The sequence below is a fragment of the Podarcis bocagei genome (genome assembly GCF_964188305.1).
Source record: "Podarcis bocagei genome assembly, chromosome: 10".
NCBI classification, from domain to species: Eukaryota; Metazoa; Chordata; class Lepidosauria; order Squamata; family Lacertidae; genus Podarcis; species Podarcis bocagei.
Window position 1 is genome coordinate 40,130,170 of NC_138135.1, and position 21,129 is coordinate 40,151,298.

General features: G+C 40.0%; 1 protein-coding gene and 1 long non-coding RNA gene across 15 annotated transcripts in view; one reads left to right on the top strand and one right to left on the bottom strand.

Moving 5' to 3' along the window:
* The window catches only part of LOC308596132 (uncharacterized protein), a 270,729-nt gene that overhangs the window by 198,665 nt on the left and 50,935 nt on the right, over positions 1 to 21,129 (top strand). The window contains exon 1 of one of the 9 annotated variants that reach the window (XR_014012336.1): positions 1,041 to 1,383. The exons of 5 other annotated variants lie outside the window; for them this stretch is intronic. The gene's annotated coding sequence lies outside the window, so the exon portion shown is untranslated. Of the gene's footprint in view, positions 1 to 1,040; positions 1,384 to 6,967; positions 9,884 to 15,353; positions 15,549 to 16,323; positions 16,633 to 21,129 lie in introns of those variants that run through there. 3 more of the 9 variants (XR_014012337.1, XR_014012338.1, XR_014012339.1) reach the window with 3 other exon arrangements.
* Positions 1 to 21,129, bottom strand: part of LOC308596139 — a 231,686-nt gene that overhangs the window by 68,913 nt on the left and 141,644 nt on the right. For 5 of the 6 annotated variants that reach the window (XR_014012350.1, XR_014012351.1, XR_014012353.1 and 2 more), the window contains one exon: positions 11,043 to 11,101. The exons of the other annotated variant lie outside the window; for it this stretch is intronic. This is a non-coding gene — a long non-coding RNA (uncharacterized lncRNA). The remainder of the gene's footprint in view (positions 1 to 11,042; positions 11,102 to 21,129) is intronic. 6 annotated transcript variants of the gene reach the window in all.

Consider the following 21,129-nt stretch of genomic DNA (forward strand, 5'->3'; position numbering starts at 1 on the left):
TGCTACCTGAATTTGTTGGTATGTGATTGTCACTCTTTTAGGGTTGGGATTCAGTCTGGAAATGTCCAGTGTCTTCTTCAGAGTTTCATCTGAAGCACCAGAAGCTGGCTAGTGAATTCCTTGAGATTGGTGTGATCACTTGTTTTGTTTTTAATGGAAGTTACCTTGAAGGAAAAACTTCACTTACTTCTTGAAAGATCAAAGCAAAACATGAAGATTCAATTGTAAAACAGCTGCCAGGTACTCTGTATGCAGCTTCCTCACCTGCCTGTGTTTACAGGAAATCCCAGTTAAGGATGCCATGGCGTATTTAGAAAACACAAGCACCCGGGGGGATGCAAAGTGCCAGAGAGCTGATTTGTAGAATGGGTAGGACACTCACAAACAACGCTTGGCCACTTTGAAAGTGAGGCAAGTGCAATAAAAATACTGTGGCATACCCATAAGAATTTCTCTGACATTTTCTGTCCCCTTTTATATTTCTTAAATGCTATTGGTTTTCTCATAAATTGCATGGCTGAAAAAATGCGGAAGAAATATTGAGCACAAAACTAGTCGTGATGTAGAAGTAAATGCTCAGGAAGTCTTGTAAATTGTAGAATAGTATATTGCCAAGTAAGAAATTATACCTTGAACTTTGACTTCCACAGTGCATGATGTTTGTTTGAAAGGGAAGAATGATATTTAGACAAATTAAGCGAGTCTCCATAACTATTCTGCTGTATACATTTGATCTACAATATGTTCATGCCATCCAAGTTCTGTTTTTTATTATATATGGGATTTTTTAAAAAGAAGAGTAGAAGGGGTGGTTTAGGAGTCAGTTAACACTTGAGAATTCAACTGCGAAATTCACACAGGTAGGGATTGTATGATAAGTCGCGGTCTAAGGACATGAGGAATAAGTTGAGTCTGAAGTCATGTGCTAATAAGAGGCAACCATGTTACCAAACCATGGAAGCAAAACAGAGAACAGATTAATAATCAGGCAAAGATAAATATATATGTGCATAAATAGTGTAGAATGCAGTATTGGGGAACATTCAGCAGCCAGAATATAAGGACACTCAAAGCAAATCTTACTTAGTAGTAATATTTGAAATATAGGAGCAAAGAAATTAAGATGGCGTCTCTATAATATACTCATGATTCAACAATAGAAGGAAAAGGAATTTCTGTCTGAGGTGTGTTGTTTGATCTTCAACACAGCTATGAATGGCTTCATGTTGGATTAGGAAATCTCTCACTTAGTCCCTGGAGCACTGATTTCTAACCACTCTATGGATAAGTAAGGACACACTGAACACTGCTCAGAGAATTAATTACTTTCCATGTTCCAGATAAGTGGGCAGAAAGGAAGCATCAGAGGCATAGCAAGAGATGGTAAGATCTCAAGCCTTCTTAGTAGTGGTGCTCCAGTTATGGAAATTTCATGTCCAGGGAGGCTTACTTACAGGGAAGCTTATAGATATATTCTTTCCACAGTTTTAGGGAAATTGCCAACTTCTATTTTGGAGGATATTTCAGATGCTGATTACTGCTGAGAATGCTATTAGAGGAGGCAGTGGAATATCTGTAATTGCATCTGAATTTATTTGGTTTTGTTGAAATGGTTTTAGGTTTAAATTTGATTTAGGTTTTTTAAACCCCTTCTCTTTAATCATTTTCTGATCTGAATCTACACATTCATGCTTTGATGTTTTAAATAGTTGATGTCATGAAAGGCATTTTTTAAAAAAATCTTAATTACTTTATTGCTTTATTTGAGGCAAACAAGCTTGTTCTTTGTCTCCTCATGCATTCTGGGTGTTATGTGAAACTGGAAGAGGCAAAGTCTTTTCCTTCATTTTAGTAGAGGTGCAGCTCCCACCGTAAAACGTGGCCACCCACTAAGAAATTAGGAGGATTAAGTGCAAACGACATATCCTTCCTTTCTTGTGGTTTCTCTGGAACATCTGCAGTGGCTCTGTGTCCATTGCAAAGGTGTGTGACCTGTCCTGTGACAGGTTCTCTAGAGGAGTCAGAGACTTCCAAAAACTTCATTTAACAAATTGATCCCACTATTGGATGCTTATAGGCTGTGCATTATTTCAGTCAAAAGCAGGAAGCTATGTGGATTAAAGACAGGCAGTTGCCAAAGCCCATTACCTAAAGATGGAACATATAATAGGAGCTCTTGGTGTGGCAGGCAACACTGAGGTCAGATTTAATCACTTAGAAATATCAATAGCTGGAGTAAGGCCAAGTGTCGTCCTCCTCAAAGGGACATGTCTTCTGACTGCCATGAAAATGATAGCCTTCTTTTGAGGAGGCAGATTCTTGATCGATAATGAATCTCAAATTGTTTTTTGGAGAGGCTTTTAATTATTTGTGACATGCTTGTAGAGTTCTGACAAAGATGACAGTTTAATGGAGACCAAAACTTTAAAAAGCTGCATGGTTAAAAATACAGATATATTGTTCAGTGTATGATTTATGAAGGTAGAAAGAAAAAATAGAATTGGCATCAATTATTTGATTTCTGAAAATATATCCAATCATGTTAATGGTTGGACTAGATGAGCCTCAGGGTCCCTTCGAACTCCACAATTCTCTGATTCTCCGAATAGATTCTTAGTACAATGCACACAACACTGTTATCTCTAACTTTCCCCATATCTGGCAGGCTTAAGTTTGGCTCTTCAATCGGTCAAGTAGGGAGGTTTCAGACTACCACAAACTTTTCAGAGAACAAAGTCTTTAACTCTGCTTATTTAGACTAGTATCTTTACATTAGTACTACGTTTGCATGTAAAGTAAATGTGGACTTTGTCTATCTTTAATATACTTGAGTATGTATTAAATGGTTGATATATTGAAATGCAATATATTAGAATAAAAATAGTTATCTGTTTTATTACTTCTATGCACCTGGATCAGATCTGGTAGCAAATTTATTCCTTTTTCTGCCCAAGAACTCCAGCCAGTAGGGTTTGGCTGTATCTCTGTAGTGGGCAATGAAAATAATCTTATTGCTGCATTAAGGAGTTGTAAGAATTCCATTTGCATGGAATACATTTTTTCAAGCATATATATATATATATATATATATATATATATATATATATATATATCACAGACTCAGCTTTAGCTTCACAAAGTTAAAATGGACATATGTAGGACATGTGACAAGAGATGACTTAGGCTGATGGGTTAAAGCAGTGTTAGTATGGAGACCCTACAATTTTAAAGACCAAGGGAACAACCACCGATGCAATGGGTGGACAATCTAAAACCAGCAGCAGGGCTTACGTGGATGCAGAAAGCAAAAAACAGTGAACAATGTTTTTTTAAAAAAAAGATCACTCGAGGCATTAATAAATCTTACAAAGAGCACCACGAAATCTCAGCACACAAATACATTACAATTTTAAATTTGTACATTTTTCTGTCTTCTCCTTTGTGGCAGAATTGTATTTATTATTATTATTATTATTATTATTATTATTATTATTATTATTATTATTATTTGCAGAGCTTGGAATCATATTACTGAGTTCATAGTTAGCTGGTCTGGTTTTCAAATGTGCTGATTGTTCTGAACCATCAGCGGATTTAAATAGATGTGTATTTTAGCATCAGACTTGTTGATCTAACCCCTGTTATGGCTACTGGATGCTCATATGAGTAAGTCTGGAGTGTGGTTTTGTTTTGCAAGACGAGCTGAATTCAGCTGGTGCAATAACATCCTCCCAACTCCATTTTTTGAATTAAAAATGTATTTTATTACACTTTCTTTTGCAGAAGAACCATAAACACAAACTAAACAAAACTTGGAGTATAGTTTGTCAATTTGTCAATCACATTTGTCATAATTAAGGGACACACAATGGTAATTCATTGCTGAATTAAGACTTTCCATAGCAAAACATGTGTCATGGGAGGCTGTAAGCCAGCCTTTCTCAACCTGTGGGTCCCCAGATGTTGTTGGACTACAACTCCCATCACCCCTAGCTAGCAAGGCCAGAGCTCAGGGATGATGGGAGTTGTAGTCCAACAACATCTGGGGACCTACAGGTTGAGAACCGCTGCAAGCAATGAGGCTGATTTGTTTATATACTCAATAAACAAATACCATGTACTTAGAAATTTGTATTGCTTGCTCTGCCCTGCTTTGCTGAGACAAGTGTTTGAATGCTATTTCCCATATATGGATGAACCAAGATTACAAAGTAAGACACGCCCCTGTTTTCCACCTGACTGCTGTTTCCATTCTGGCAGTGGCTATCAGAAAAGAAACCAAGGCCTGAGATGGAATCTTGGGGTAGAGATCCCTCTCAAGTGCTAAAAGTGCTTGCAGCAGATCCATGTTTAGTTTATGATCAATTATGATGGAGATTTCGGGGTGGTTTTTTTGTTGTTGTTGCCAAAATGATCATATCAGGTTGGTAATGGATCTGTTGGATCCAAAGCTGAACCCATTTCCTAGAGAATGGCCCAGTTTGGACCAGTCCATCACACAAGCCTGGACCCAGCCTAGCACAGAAAAAAGAAGCAGTTTGAAATAGCCAGCTCCCCACCCTGTCAGTTGAAGTCACAGCGTTCTGGATGCAGCAGTAATCTGGCACTCCATTCTGCCCCATTGCTCCCAGCTAGGGCTTCAGATTGCTCTCCAACTCTGAGGTCACCCAGTAAATATTACTGAGTAAAGCCTCATTCCCAGAATCTCTTACAGATATACAGAATGCAGTAATAAAATTCATTGGGCTTCATCCACTGTAAGCTCTTCAGCTATATGTCACAAGGAAATAATAAGTGTTCCATAACGGACTACGAGACCTCAGTTGAGCAAAGTATAAGCTTCTACTTAAATATTTTACTCAACTGAGACGGAATGATTTCTCCATCCACATGCCTATTTGTGGAGAGATAAGATAAAAGTACATAAGGGATTTTGCAGCCATATCTTTAAGGGACCTTTGATAGAAGTTTGGAATAGATATAAGAACATATTAGAACCAAAAACCCCACACTGGTTATCACCAGTGGAGTTAATAAGTGTAAAGAAAGTCAATATGGGGAAAAAATGGGGTAGGTACGAAGAATTGGTATTGAAGGAAGGAGGGAAGTGGAAAATTAAACCATACGACCAGGTAAAAAGATATACATACGATTGGCTGAGCTACTATCAGATAAATGAGATATTTAAAAAAGAAGTGAAAGAGAGGGGCTACGATGAAAAGACATCGAAATTTCAGAGAGAGATAATAAACAGTGATCGGAAAAATCTGTCAAGTATGTATAAAATACTGTTAGAATGGAACATGAAAGATGAGAAAGTCAAAAAAGTGATGACTCAGTGGGCAAAGGACCTCGGCTATGATATTCAATTGGAGAATTGGGAAAAATTGTGGAGAGTGAATATAAAATTTACAGCATGTGTACTGCTAAGGGAGAATATGTTAAAAATGTTATATAGGTGGTATATGACACCCGTTAAACTAGCCAAGATGTATAAAACAGATAACAAATGTTGGAAATGTAGACAAAAAGAAGGGACGTTCTATCACCAATGGTGGGAATGTGGGAAGGTTAAAAGCTTCTGGGGCGAAGTCTATAATGAAATCAAAAAGATATTAAGCTACACATTTGTAAAGAAACCCGAAGCTTTTCTATTAGGTATGGTCGGAAAAGATATTAAAAGAAAGGATTATAAAATCTTCCAATATGCGGTAACAGCAGCTAGAATCGTGGTGGCGCAGAAGTGGAAGCAGGAAGAAAGCCCAACGTTAACAGAGTGGAGATTAAAATTGACGGAATATGCGGAGTTAGATAAATTAACAGGGAAAATTAGATATATGAAGGATCAAAAATTTATAGATGACTGGGGAAAATTTGCGGATTATCTGGAGAACAAATGTTTAGTAAACACAACGCTAGTAGGATTTAAAGAGGCACTGTAAAACACTAAGAAGTATTGCTTATGGAAAACAATGTCTGAAAAATGGTACTAATGGCAGTACGAAAGATTGGAATGCGTTATAAAGAGATAAATACGAATGAATGTCAAGGACGTTGAAGGAAGTCCAAAAGAATGAGATGTATGAAACACGGATTTAATGTATATATATGGAAAGATTAATAAAAATTTTTAAAATGCAAAAAAAAAAAAAGGAATGATTTCTCCATCCAACGTTATGTCTAAATGTCAGTCTTCTCATTTTGCACATGAGCTCAGTTATTCACTATCAAAGACCCAATTTAATTGTGCACATCCATGATGTATTAACCGCTTAGTGTTTTCAGCTGAACAAAGGTAGAAAGGTTAATCCAGTATGTCTGATCCCATCATAGGTATTTACATACTATACCATTTGAATCTTTAATAACTCAAACGAAGCTGAATGTTGGAAGATTCAGGGTGGACAAAAGTTAAGTACTTCTTCGCATAGTGCACAGTTAAACTATGGAATTCGCTCCCATTAAATGTAGCAATGGATGGCTGCAAAAGAGGATTAGACAAATGCCTGGAGGTTAAGTCTATCACTGACTACTAGCCATGATGGATATGTTCTACCTTCCACAGCAGGAAGGAGTATGCTTCTGAATCATAGCTGCTGAGTATCAGAGGTGGGGAGAGTTATACTCAGGTCCTGAGTCCAGCTGCAAGCATTTGGACAGCTACTGTGAGAACAGGATGCTGGGCTAGAAGGGTAAAAATAAAGGGACCCCTGACCATTAGGTCCAGTCGTGGCCGACTCTGGGGTTGCGGCGCTCATCTCGCTTTATTGGCCAAGGGAGCCGGTGTACAGCTTCCGGGTCATGTGGCCAGCATGACTAAACCGCTTCTGGCGAACCAGAGCAGTGCACGGAAACACTGTTTACCTTCCCGCCTGAACTGGTACCTATTTATCTACTTGCACTTTGACGTGCTTTTGAACTGCTAGGTTGGCAGGAGCAGGGACCGAGCAATGGGAGCTCACCCCGTCGCGGGGATTCGAATCGCCAACCTTCTGATCAGCAAGTCCTAGGCTCTGTGGTTTAACCCACAGTGCCACCCACGTCCCGGGCTAGAAGGGTATTCGGCCTTATTTTCTTACTTTTTTGTTGTTGTTTAGTCATTTAGTCGTGTCCGACTCTTCGTGACCTCATGGAGCATGCCAGGCACTCCTGTCTTCCACTGCCTCCCACAGTTTGGTCAAACTCATGTTGGTAGCTTCGAGAACACTGTCCAACCATCTCGTCCTCTGTCGTCCCCTTCTGCCCTCCATCTTTCCCAACATCAGTGTCTTTTCCAGGGAGTCTTCTCTTCTCATGAGGTGGCCAAAGTATTGGAGCCTCAGCTTCACGATCTGTCCTCCCAGTGGGCACTCAGGGCTGATTTCCTTAAGAATGGAGAGGTTTGATCTTCTTGCAGTCCATAGGACTCTCAAGAGTCTTCTCCAGACCATAATTCAAAAGCATCAATTTCTTACTTTAGCATCGTGCTATTGCATGCACAGTGACAAAACACATTTATTGTGCTTTGGTTTGCTGTTTATTAAAAAGCAGATTATAGCTTAATGAGACACCTTTATGTTTAGCTGTTAAATGTTTATAATCCACATCCATTTAGTATTAAGCATTTTTACTATTACCATAAATGAATGCCCACAAATTAATACAGTAGATAGGTGTCAGTGTTTGGTCGCAGTGTGGCTATATCCTTTAAAGATTCCTGGGTCTCTACCACTGTGTCCAAAATGCAAATGTTGGAATAAGTAAACTATACCTTTAAAAAGAAATTCCAGTTGGTGGTTCTCTAATATACAGGTATCCCCCGTGTATATGCGTTCTACATGTGCATGTCTGCATATATATGTGGCGTTGAGAAATAATTAAATGAATAGAATTATACCAGGAAATGGTGGGAAAGAACTGGAGAGTCCTTGTGGCTTGCAAGGAGACCCTCCCTGGAGCCCAAAGAGGACAGAGGAGGAGCAAAACAATGTGTAAGAAAGAAAATGCCCATAAAAACACGTGTTTAAAAAATACTGCTGTGCTGCCTTCCTCTGTGCTTCTTATATTGGATAGCTTTAGCTTACTCAGGAATCAAAAGTTCTATATCTCTTTTGTAGGAAATGTATACCTTTCTGTGCATTCTGCCACCCACCCCTAACTCGGACAGCCGCTCCAGAAGGATACCATGGTTGATGGTGTCGAAAGCTGCTGAGAGGTCAATGAGAATTAACAGGGACACATTTCTCTTGTCTCTTCCCCTGACAGGGAGAGCAAAGCAGCTTCTGTGCCAAAACCTAGAAAGAATTGCGAAGAGGAACTTCAACAACAAGAAGCTCATGGAATGCATGTCATGTGACCACCCCAGGCTTTTGATCCCCAACATCTCCAGGTGGGGCTAAGAGAGACTCCCACCTGAAACCCTCGAGGAGCTGCTGTCAGCCAGTGTAAACAGTACTGAGCTAGATGGATCAATGGTCTGAGGTGTTGTAGGGCAGCTTCCAATCATCATATGTTCCTAAGGCTTGTGCCTCTCAATTCTTCAGCTAATTCTCCCTCTCTGTAATATTTTGCCACTACTGCATCTCAGACCTTCATTGTTTTTACTATCCCACTGCAACCTGCAGAAAGGAGTTCAGCTTTATATTATCCGGCGGTGTGACCGGTCTGATGGCTGGGGTGGTTGGCTATGATTGTGGCTCTCCCTTGCCGATAGGATCTTCATTTGCATATATAAGAGAGGGGAAATTCCAGCTCATAGTCGCCTTCCTTGCTCTTGTTTCCACATCTGATAAATCCGCTGGCAAGAATTCTGTGGGAATTTTTTTTTAACCTAAGCAGCGATACACCTTAGCGTTCAGTCTTGTTTTTTTTTGAGATAATGTGTATCTAAGTACATGCACAAGCCATTGGAACAATAGCAACTGTAGAGTTTCTTTACTTGAGCTTCACCGAGTGACAGCATTAGAGGTTTTTTGGGCCAACAGTGGCCTCTAGTGGAACCATTTCAGCCGTGTAGTTGATGCTTATCCCATCTGAAAAGCAAACTGAATGTCCTGCAGGATTTTCATATTGCCATAGTTACTAATGGCAATTTTGTTGGTTACAGAACACAAGTCACAGCATGGCACCAAGCTGCTCTTGTGTGTGTGTGTTTTAAAAAAAAACCTTGGGTAAATGAGTTTAGAAAGCTGCAAAGAAATATTCAGTGATTTTGAAAAAGCTATGAGGGGTCAAAAAAAGGGGTGCTGGAAACAACAAAGTCTCTTGAGTCTTTTGTTTGTGCATGCATTTTGTAAAATCCATTGGGTTTTTTTGCCTCTCCTTCTTGGAACTTCCAAGGATTCGCAGCTCTGTATTGCCAAACATTTGTGCTTTGTAGATGCTAATACGCCTTTGTTTTGTCCTCAACCTTCTCGGGCGGGCTGAGCTGATTATTACCTTGCTAAACTGCAACCAAAATAATTTCTACAGCCGGGAGCTCTTTGACGTGGATAAAGCGCTTCACACAAACACAGGCTGAATTGCTTTTGTTCTCAGCGGCTCCCATAGGCCAGGCAGATTTTGTCGCTAGCCAATCAGAAGCCAGTTGTTAGGCTGCACTTTCTATTTTTAGCATCTTCCATCCACACATGCCCACAGGCTCAGCCGGTTTCACAATGAAAGATAGGAAAATGAACGTCAGCAGAATAAAAGCAAACAGTTCCTTGTGTTTAGTAAAAGCATCTTAGCCCTTGAGTATAATCTGAAGTATTAGAGACCTTTGTTGCTAGCTTTTAGCGGAGGAAAATTGTCAGAAAGATGTTTCTGGCTGTTGCTTTTTTCAAAGGGAAGTGCAGGCACAGAAAAGAATAAAATTAGCAAGATCACTAAACATCAGCATTAATATTTATGGAGATCTGCAAAGGTATGGTTTTATGGTTTTGCATTTCGATTGTCACTATTATCCACACTCCCACACTTTAGGATTTGGAATAGTGAGTTGGCAACACACACACACACACACACACACACACATGCACACAAAGACACGTCTCCCTAATTTATACAGCTCAAACCGTTCAGTGCTAGCCAATGAGATAGTTTTAAAAAAACACGCTGGAAAACAAACAAACAAAAGAAAACAACAACTTCCCAATCCCCCACTTACGGAAATGCAACTGAAGCATTTGAAGTAAAACAGAAGCACTTCTTTTCTGGTATCAGGGCTGCATAAAACATGTACATTAATTTTTTTTAAGTCATAAAATTTTATATTTTAAGTTCTGTGTATTTATAATATTGTGCAAAGATAAATGACGGGATAAACACCGGTCATCTAAAAGCCTATTGTTATTGTTTATCAAATGACAGAATTAGGAAATGATAGCATCTAGGTCTTTTGTCCCAATGCAAATTGAAACTGGTTTGGGGAAAACACATCAAAACACACCATTTCATTAGGAACAGCAGGATAGATACAGGATCAATCTGGATTGTGGCTAATGCTCTATGTACATACACCATCTCCCAGACTAGTGGTGGGAGCACATTGGGTGCAGAGTAAATGGGAGCATGTACACACCTGGGTTCACAGGTGTGCCCACAAGAAGGGTCAGGACAGAGGAAGTGAGTCTGTATAATTATAAAGAAATGTTGACAAAAGGATTCCAGTGCTACTAGTTTAACACACCAGTCAGAGGGCCCAATGCAAAAGTGTGCAGGACTTCTGCGTCTCTTAGCACTTTTGTAGTAGGGGGAATCTGGGCAGATGTAGCTTGCTGTACAGCTGTCTGCCCTAGTCAGGAAGCTATAGAAGGTGTTCCTATCACCACATAATATCATATGGGGACAAGCATCCTGTTTTGTGTTCCCTCCATTGCCCTCCACAAGTTAGAGGGTGACTCTCTGCAGTAGGGAACTATTTGTGCAAGCTCCCCACGTGTCTAACAAGTCTGGAAAACCAGGTTCCTAAAATACGCAGTTAGCATAAATGAGAAGAGCAGGCTCCCCACTGCAATTTCATAATACAATAAAAACACATATAAAACATTGCATATATTTTAAAAAACAGTTGGAAGAATTACCTGTATCTAGTAGCCATTGGTAGCCTCATTTGTCTATTTGTCTAATCCCCTTTTTAGAGCTGTGGGAAATAAACATGAGGTTAATGTATGGCCACTGCCACCACCTCACAAATAGGCTTGCACCCTTAGCTACTGGCCATTCCCATTACTGACTCACCTCTCTACTCAAGGGCATCAATTTGAAAGGATGACCACCTTCATCTTTGCATACAATGGCATCATATAGTATGCATCTGGACTACTAGTAGGGTGTAGTCTCTATGGAGAATTATATTAATTAGGGCAATCGTATTGGAGAGCAAATCTCGGTTCTCCTAAACCAACAATGCATTGAAAACATTCATTCAAATCTGCTTTTACTTTACTGTTATCAGGACAACAACATCGGATTCTAGTCTACCATCTCCTTCTCACAGTGACCAACCAGATGCCTCTGTGAAGCTCAGAGCCAGTGTGGTGTAGTGGTTAAGAGCAGTGGACTCGTAATCTGGTGAACCGGGTTCGCGTCCCCGCTCCTCCACATGCAGCTGCTGGGTGACCTTGGGCCAGTCACACTTCTTTGAAGTCTCTCAGCCCCACTCACCTCACAGAGTGTTTGTTGTGGGGGAGGAAGGGAAAGGAGATTGTTAGCCACTTTGAGACTCCTTAGGGTAGTGACAAAGCGGGATATCAAATCCAAACTCTTCTTCACAGGCAGGACATGAGCACAGTGACATGGTCCCACTCATGAGCAACTTTCCCTGATACTGGATGCAATGGTAACTATAAATAGTAACATAGGTAAGGATGCCATTACCAGGGTTGTCTGGTTATGTGATTTTCATGGCACCTAATGGATAGTGCTTGTGACATCACTAATGATCATGCTATGAAAATAACAATCCACTTGCAAAGAAAAGGACATCCAGCAGAAAATGAAACAAGGTAACATATGGAGAACCCTCTTCTGAGTTTTACCAAATGATTAAGACTTGAGTCTAAACTTGAGACTCATTGCTGAGATGAAACTAAGTATCCATTGTCATTCAGTCTTTGAGTAGACAAAGGGAAACAGTAGTGTATCTATTCTTCCTCCTCTGAAAACAAATACTCTAACTCCATAACAAGGCTACCCCCAACTATCCTTTATGGTTGAACTGGGTGGATGCTTGTTTTTCCAACAATATTTATATCCCATCCTTATATCACAAGAACAATATGCAGGGAACAATAATATATCTTTTAAAAACAAACCTATTAAATAAGCATAAGCACAGGTAAAATTCAGTTACATTATTATGCTATTGCCTTTGAATTGTGAATAATCTCATAAAGGATTTAATCAAGAGGAGGGCCAGTCTTTGAGCTTCACATCTGAATAAACCATAGGAAAATCTGATCCAAATATACATGTATATGCAGAGCTTGAAACTTGCCTGTGTTATTCAGCGACAACTAGAAAGTGGTGCTATCAACAAAGATGTCGCCTTGGGCTCTTTCCTCTAGGGAGACAGGATATAAATTTAATAAAATAAACATTAGATGTAAGTTCTTATCTTTGTTGGACACATCACCTAAGGCATCAGGAGTTTGCAATATGATTTTTCCTCCTTCCTTACTTCCCATCTCACTCACTCACAAACACACACACAGCAGCTGCACCATATTCCATGTCTGAACCTGTTCCTGTGAATGCTACCCCAGCTTAAAGGCATAGGCCAACATGTTTTAACGGCTAATAAAAGTTAATTTGCTTAAAGAAATACTTGAGATTAATAAACGCTCACAAGGCCAGAAAATCATTCCAGCTATTCATTTTTCTTCAGTTTCCTTAGCTTTGAATTATTATGCAAGATTCTTCCCCCTTCCTATATTACCTATTGGAATATAGACACATTTCGAAATTAGAATCTTTAATAAATATTTCACATGGTGTTGAAGGCTCTCTCTTGGCTTGTGGGGTGTCCGCCTAATGTACAGATTAAACTAAGTTTTCACAGAGTCAGCTCACCCAGCAGGAATTCTGCTGATCCCATTATGTGCTGTGATGTGAGAGTGAAGATCGTGCTGCATAAATATTCATTTAGCATCTTTTGAGATTTCACTCCTCATTCATTTGCTGCCTGACCCCCTTTGCCATTTCTCTCCTGCATAATCATCACTGCTGAGCAAACCAATTGGAGGGGGGGGGAATGAATTTGCAAGATTAAAACACCAGAGAGAAAACAGATTCATGTGCACGGGAAGGAGAGCAAGGAGAAGTCCATTCAGCATCCTTTGCTTAGAGGTTTAAATCTATGGTCTGGTATATCTTGCCTTTATTCTCTCCTGTGTCTGTATATGCGATCAGATTAAAATTCTGCCCTAAAGGATTGGTAGCAAGAAACTATTTCTAATCATGTTGACAGATGGTGAAAACATAGACTATCATCCTTCCTCATCCGGGTGCAACATCTGCATGCAGAGGACTCTCCATAGCAATCAGTGGAGCCATATCCCCCCTCCCTTAGGGAAAGCACCCATGTTTTCAGGTTTAGAAATAAGGACTTCAGGGCGCTGGGGCCATGAGATTTCATTCCCATGCCATTTTGAGTGCTTTCCCTTAACCTTGACTCAAAAAGTCTTCCCTTTCTCTCTTTTTCTGCATGAAAAGGTGATCTGGCACAGGAGCAGTCACAAAGGGTGAATTTGGCTGCAAGTGTACAAATATCCTGTTGGTTCAGAGAAGTCTCCCACCCTCTCTTCAGATACTGTAGACCCTCCAGATCAGGCATCCCCAACCTGTGGCCCTCCAGATGTTTTGGCCTACAACTCCCATGATCCCTAGCTAACAGGACCAGTGGTCAGGGATGATGGGAATTGTAGTCCAAAACATCTGGAGGGCCAAAGGTTTGGGATGCCTGCTCCAGATGATATAAACAACCTTTATCCACACAGTTCCAGGCCGATCAAAGCTTCAATATATACCTATTGATGGGCTTCCTGGAGACCTAAAGGGGAAAGGCAATAAAATTTTCCACCCAGTATAGAAAAGTCAGTCACATGCAACCTCTTCCTCCCTTATTCATCAAGCCATGGACTTTTCCTTTGTTTCTGCATAGAAAGCACTTGTAAAACCATTCCAAGGTCTGTAACTGCTTGCATATCCTAGCTCTCCCTTACTCGGTGGTCTGGAGTCCTGCTTCTTCCAGTCCACAGGGAAGAGCTCAGCCGTACAGCACCTGCTTTGTGTGCAAAAAGCCCTAGTCTCAGTATTTCCTGAAATCCTGGAGAGCTGCAGCCAGCCTGCTTCGCTCCAGCCCTTTCCCTGGAAAGGTTATAGCCAAGGATCTTACCCAATCTCTCTTGAATTCTAAGCATAAACTTTCCCACTGGGCTACAGCACCACCTAGGGCCTTTTCAGTATAGGAACAACAGCAACAAAGAGGACAGCACCCCATAGTACATGGTTCTGAATGAGTTTTGAGGAACTTATTTATAAAGAGAAATGTTTAGCTCTTCTAAATAAAAACCAAAACTGCTTGGGACAGCTTTTCTTCTCCAAGGTGCCCTTCCTAGCAGTGTGTCTGAGTTTGCAGTGTTGAAGGACTAGGCTCTGTGACATCTGCCCAATGCTCCAGCAGTTGCCACCCATGTATTTATTTGTTTGAGCTACTTATACTGTATACTGCTTAATTACCCAAAATTTCTAGGTGTTCTGGCTGTTGAAGATTCATGATTGGCAAGCATCACAGTAGTTGGTGAAAGGAGCTGCCAAGGATTTTGTAGAAGCTGGTGGTGTACCAGTTTTTGCTTTTAGAGCTATCCTTGTGATTCAGCTTTGCTGCTGATAGTCGCATAGGACTGCCACTGCATTATAGTGTCCCAGTGCTGGGGTAGTGGCCGTTGATGTAATGTAGGGTCAGCCTACTAAGAAGCTCATCGTTCTAATTAAACTGACTTATAAAATGGTTTACAGCACCACAGCCTGCACGGAGATGTGTCACATCACATCTGAGCATATCAGTCACGTTAGATTACATGCAGCTCAGTCAATCAGCCAAGAGAGTGATGCCATATGTAGAGATTTTTTGTGTGCTTTGGGCTTCAAGCCCTTACAGCTGTAGGTCACAAATACTTGCGATCATAAGGCAATGGCAGAAAAGAGGAGGGAGGTGGAATGGAAACACAGAACTCGTAGATGCTGCAAGTCTCAACACTGTATTGTCAGTGCAGTGCAGTTTTCGGAGAAAGGAAAATGGAAAATACCTTGCACAGCTATATGTTGAACATTAAGACTTGCAGCATCTATGAGTCTATTTTTTTTTTTTAATCATATTCAGTAGGGAAGCATTACTAGAACTTACTAACTTTTGACTTTCTTTCCCCCCTAGAATCCATGGTTGGTTACAATATATTCTGATTTCATCCTCCTACAACCCAGTGAAGTAGGCTTGATTAATGGGCAGGAACGACCCCAAAGCTATCAGTGAATTTCGTGGCTGAATAGGGTTCTGAAACTGGCAGCTTGGCAGAAGACTTTATAGTGTGAGTACAATAGATGTTTTCTTCCCTATTTGAATAAATGAGGGTAAGTGTCTCCAGTTGCTAAATAAATTCTAGGTGTAAATGTTGGAAGTATTTATTATTTAGGAGGCACATTATTTCAGCTGGCCAATTGTCAAATCAAGTTTCCACCTTCATGGAAAATTCTGCTTCCCATAAGGAAGGTATTGTCAACCGGGATTGGGGAAGCCATGGCAAACCACTGACAGCTGCTGTAGACAATACCAAGCTGAACAGACCATTTTGATTAATCAAGCCAGAAAGATGTCAGGCAAGCTAGTAACTCTCACGTGATTTCCCCCTCCCCTACTCCCCAAATTCCAAATGTACTAAACAGAGACGAGCTGAGAGTTGTTAAAACAACATATTGTTCTGAAGCAGTATTAAGTCTTTAATCTGACCTATACGGGCTGCCAGTTTCTGGCTTGTTAATGTTTGAACCTACCTGCATGTCACCCAGGCTATTAATGGGAGAACCCCAATAGTGGTCATTTGCTTTTTCTCCCCCCTTTTTTGTAGCTTTATTCCTAGAGGAAAGATAGAAAAGTTGTGTGTGTGTGTGTGTGTGTGTGTGTGATCAGCTTTAAGAACTGCCAGAGCTGCAGAATCCTTGTTCACACTGAGGTGCAGGGTAGTGCCTCAACCTCCACACAGTCATTATGCATCTAGACATTGGTTCTTATTTGACCAAATCAACTGGAGAGAGCCAAACTTGAAGAGGAGTACAAAAGATGCTTGAGACGAGGTTATACAAGCATTTCTGCCAGAACATTTTACTTGCTTCCAGTGTGATTTCCATTAATTTACCTTGTTCATAGGCTAAAAGGCACCTTAGGCAAGAAGAGCACAGCATGCTCTTCAGCCGCACTGTAGAGCCAGTTCGTCATTCAAGAAAATGAAAAGATCACCTTAAGCTGCTGCTTTGAAGTTTCACTGATGTGTTTCCCCCCTAACACATTTCCTCCCACGTGGAAAAAGCTTGCCAAAAGCAATCCCAGGAGAGTAAAATATGATTTGGCTAACTGAGATGCATCTGACTGTCAGAGGTTGTCAGCAGATCAAACAGGTAGGTGGGTCAGGTTGTTTTTTCCACAGAAATTTTGCTTTAAAAAGCCATGTTTTCCAGCTTAATTGTGCTATTCATTTATTTCAATGGTAATATCTAGGGGAGATGTTAGTGTGGTTGTAATTACTTTCTTGTTTTATCTTTTTGTAAACTGGACCATAAAAACTGAGCACATGGTCGAAAAACTACACTGAGGATTATTATAATCTCCTGTAGTGAAATAGGTGAAAATTTTATTAAGACCAAGTGTGCAGTACTTAGTATGTTGATGTAAGTACACTAGCTTTTCTGAGTCAATACACCATTTATACTTTAAACGGTCTGGTTTCAATAATAAGATTATTATAATTATTCCTATTTTGTATGCCTTATGGATGCCCTGGTGACCTTTCCCCCTCACTGAATCTGTTCTTTTGACTACATTGACCTGAAGGCCTCTTGAAAAAAACAACTTTGTGACACACACACACACACACACACACACACACACACACACACACACCAGTTCTTATGACTTTCCTACACATATTTGGGATTTCATCCTCAGCTCCAGAAATTGCCACTGGCTATATATGATATTTTGCTTGCTGTGGAAATAAATGTTTCTCTGTGTGGTTCATTATTTTATTCCTTTAACGGCTTGATCAGCTCTTTCAAAGCAGATCGCTTTATTTACGGCCTTCTGGTTTTCCAGGAATCAGCAGTACTTAGGTCAAATTTTGTACCATACAAAGAACCCTGGGTTATGGATCTCAGGTTATTTTTGTTTGTGTCTTTGTTCCACTTTAAATGAAGGTTTCTAGGTGGTTGGAATCATACAGAAAAAAAGAAATGCATAAATGCATAAAATCCATGATAGAAATTAGTCAAAATATCAGATAAATATATAACAATGAACAAAGTAAAATACTGGAGAGGAAAAGAAAATCAAGCAGAGGTCAGGCCACTGACAATTAAACCACACTGAGAATAATAGCTCTGTGAGGGGAATAGGGGTCTCCTAACAATTCTCAGCACCTTTAACAAATTACAGTTTGCAGGATTCTTTGGATTAAAGTGGTATAATACTGATTTAAACATATAGTGCAGATGGGTCCTATGCCTGTCTGTTTATGTTTTGTGCTTTGGAGGGGGGAAATTATGTGGCCGCTGTTGATCTTCAGAGAACTGTAGAGTTGGAAGGGACCACAAGGGCCATCTAGTCCAACCCCCTGCAATTCAGGAATATTTTTGCCCAATGTGGGACTGGTGTCAGCAGTGCTTTTTTTCTGGGGGGACGCAGGGATATGCATACCCCTAAACATTTTGTGAATCTAAGTTTGGCCTCACTGAGGGGCAGTATTTCAATATGAGTCGGAAAATGAGAGTACCCCTAAACCCTTTATTTGGAAAAAAAAGCACTGGGTGTCAATATGAAACTGTCAAAATTTGAGGTGTTGTGCAGCACTGTTTAGCAGTAGCTGATTGGTGACAGCTTCTGAAAAGGGAGAGAGAGAGACTATTGTTTTTAATGGTTCTTTAGACAGGTCTTGGATCAGGTAAATTCATTTTGATTGCTCTGGGAAACGGCAGACTGATAAACTGGAGTTTCTGGTTAGTGAAGAATGGGCACTTAGCTGTCAAGAAAAATAACTACCAGTTGAGAAAAGGCATTGGGAAAATCAGTTGATGAAGGAGGTGTGAAGCAAAGGCTAGAGAGCTGCAGTCAAGGTGGATAGCAGAGACCTGAATATTAAGTTATGGTATGTAAATAGTATATTGCTAGTGAAGATCAGAGGAAGGGTTGGACCAGGAGTCTGCCCTGTGTAAAGGTCTTAACAGAAGAATGTTCACAAGGGGGGGGGTTGTTGTTTTAAAAAAGTTAGCTAAAGTGTCCAAGCGGCCAGCAGTATTATTGAATCAAGAGTTGGAAGGTACCCAAAGGACATCTTGTCTCACCCCCTGCAATGCAGGAATCTCATCTAAAACATTCATGACAAATGGCCATCCAACTTCAGCTTAAAAACCTCCAAGGAACTTCCAGAGGGAGTCTGTTCTGCTGTCAAACAACTGGAGGAGCCTGTTTGTCAGAGGCAGACTGTCGCTGCCAGTTGGAGTAGGTTGTAACTGAATTTTGCTGGAGCGGTGATTTAGAGAAACTAGATGGATGGTTGACTTCAGGCTTGCAGAAACTATGTTTCCCTCCTTTAATAGAAACCCAGTCAAAGCCAGGTGCAAAGTAGTGGCTCAAGGGGCAGGGAATTCCTTAACACAGAATTAAGGAACAGGATGCCTCTGTGCACATGCTCAAACCAGAAATTGGTTTTCAGTACCGGAACCGAACTCACAGTCCTGTCTATCACACAATAATCCTCTCCTGGACCCCCATCTTACAGCTTTCATCATCTCAGCAGCCTAATTTTAGATAGTGGGGGAAAGGCCTTTCTATTGCTGCTATGATGAAAAAATTGGGAGAGAGTAATTCTTGGTAATTAATTACAAATCACTGTCCCAAAATCTTTCAATCAATCATAGCCTACCTTCCGCTCATAAAAAGAAACACGACAATTCTTAAATATCACCATATTGATTTCCTGTAGGAGCCTTTAAAATGTACGTAGGCGTAATGTTAACAAACAGATTAGTTAGGCTTTTAATAGAGTAGCACGTGCCAAGAAACCAGGGGGGAGGGAGATACACAGAAATATATACTGCCTTTTAAAGCTGGGGGGGGGAGTTTTTTTTACACTAAGGCACACATGTTCCCTAGTCCTCTTATCTAGAAATGTTAAACTGCACAATTTAAATGCACTGTTATCCTATTTATTTTTATCCATGGTATAACACTGATAATATTTTAAATCATTTTTACACTGAGCAGAAGAACATAACCGTGTTTGATTAAGTACACAGTCTTACTGGCCACTTGGTGTCACCATTGCTCCCTCAGTTTTGAATACTCAGTACTATAAACTACTGCACATGATTACTGTTTTGTAGGTTGCCCCATTGAAACCATTATGATCCCAGCTACATAGTGGGAGAGGCTAAAACATACAAAATATATTGCTGTACACAGGTTGAAGGAATACAAATAGCAGTTGAACATGCAATATAGAAGCCAAGGTTGGTCTTGCATCCACTGTCAAAATGCTCCCACCTGAGGTTCTTCTAAATGTATATTTTATTAACATCATCTTGCATAGAATGGAAACAAATGTATCATTAAAAGAAGGGTTCGTTTGTTGCACGGATACTTTGCTCGGGCATAGCACATATACTTTGCATATGTAAAATTTTTATATGTATAATGTTTGTGTGTGTGTCCACACACACACACACACACACACACACACACTGCTGTTTTCAGTATAAGGATGTTTCATATGTTCATAATTCCTAAATTCTTCAAGGGAATATGCTGTTTTCAAAAAAGACCATGCACTTCTACCCCCCCCCCCAAGAATCTGTATTCACATCCTCTGTCAGAACACTAGATGGCAGGCAGTACTTGATTTCTTTCTAAACCCCTTTGTGCCTGCTGAATTTATTGAATCACCTTCTCCATTTTCTCTTATAGGTAATAGGAGAGTCTTTTTTAAAAAAGCAACATGAACATGAGAAAGGACATCCCTGTATCTGCTTAGGAAATGTACTTGACTAAAAGAGCTTGTTTTAGCAGACAGTTAAACTTAGAGTGCTTGGATTTATTTAGTTTATCTCTGTGGAAGTTCCTGAGAGTTTTTAAGAAAATGGAAGAACTTCAGCCTAAACTGCTAGTGAATGGGGCCTAACAGTCTAGGCTTCTCATGGAGCAGTTTAGATTTACTGTACTTGGTATGGTGACCCATTTATTGTTACATGATTTCTGGCCCTTAGGTCTTGAACAGCCATCGGTTTTTAATTGCTGCTTTGCCTATTTTGTAACAATTACTCCAAGAAAACGTCCCTAATAATGTTGGCCTTTATATAGTAGTTAACAAAGCTAGTCAGTTTTGTTTATGGGAATGTAAGAACATCAACCATCTGATTGCAGATATCACTTCAGAAGCTATAAAACAAAAGCATAATGAACTATGAATATTTTAAATAGTTTTATTCAAGTCCATTTTGACAAGTGTAAGTGGGATGACTGGGCTTATATTTTGTCAACAAGTACGCAAGTGCAGGGTTTGATGGCTGTTGTTAAACATGGGCTGTACACATCATATGTTTAAAGCTTTATGATAACACTTCAATCAGCCATTACTTCTCACAGAGAATTCTGGGAGCTGTAGTTTGTTAAGGGTTCTGAGACCTCTAATTTTCTCATAGAGTTAGACTTCCCAAAGTTCCCTTTGAAGAGGGACTGATTGTTAAACCACTCCCAAAATTCTCCTCTCAAAATAGACTTCATTTATCCAATACTGGAAGTGACTTAAAATCAGATAGTCTGAGTGTGTGGAACATATCTTTTTTTCTTACTTATTTAAAGCTCATCATAATATTTCATTAAATAGTTTGGCAAGCATTTCATTT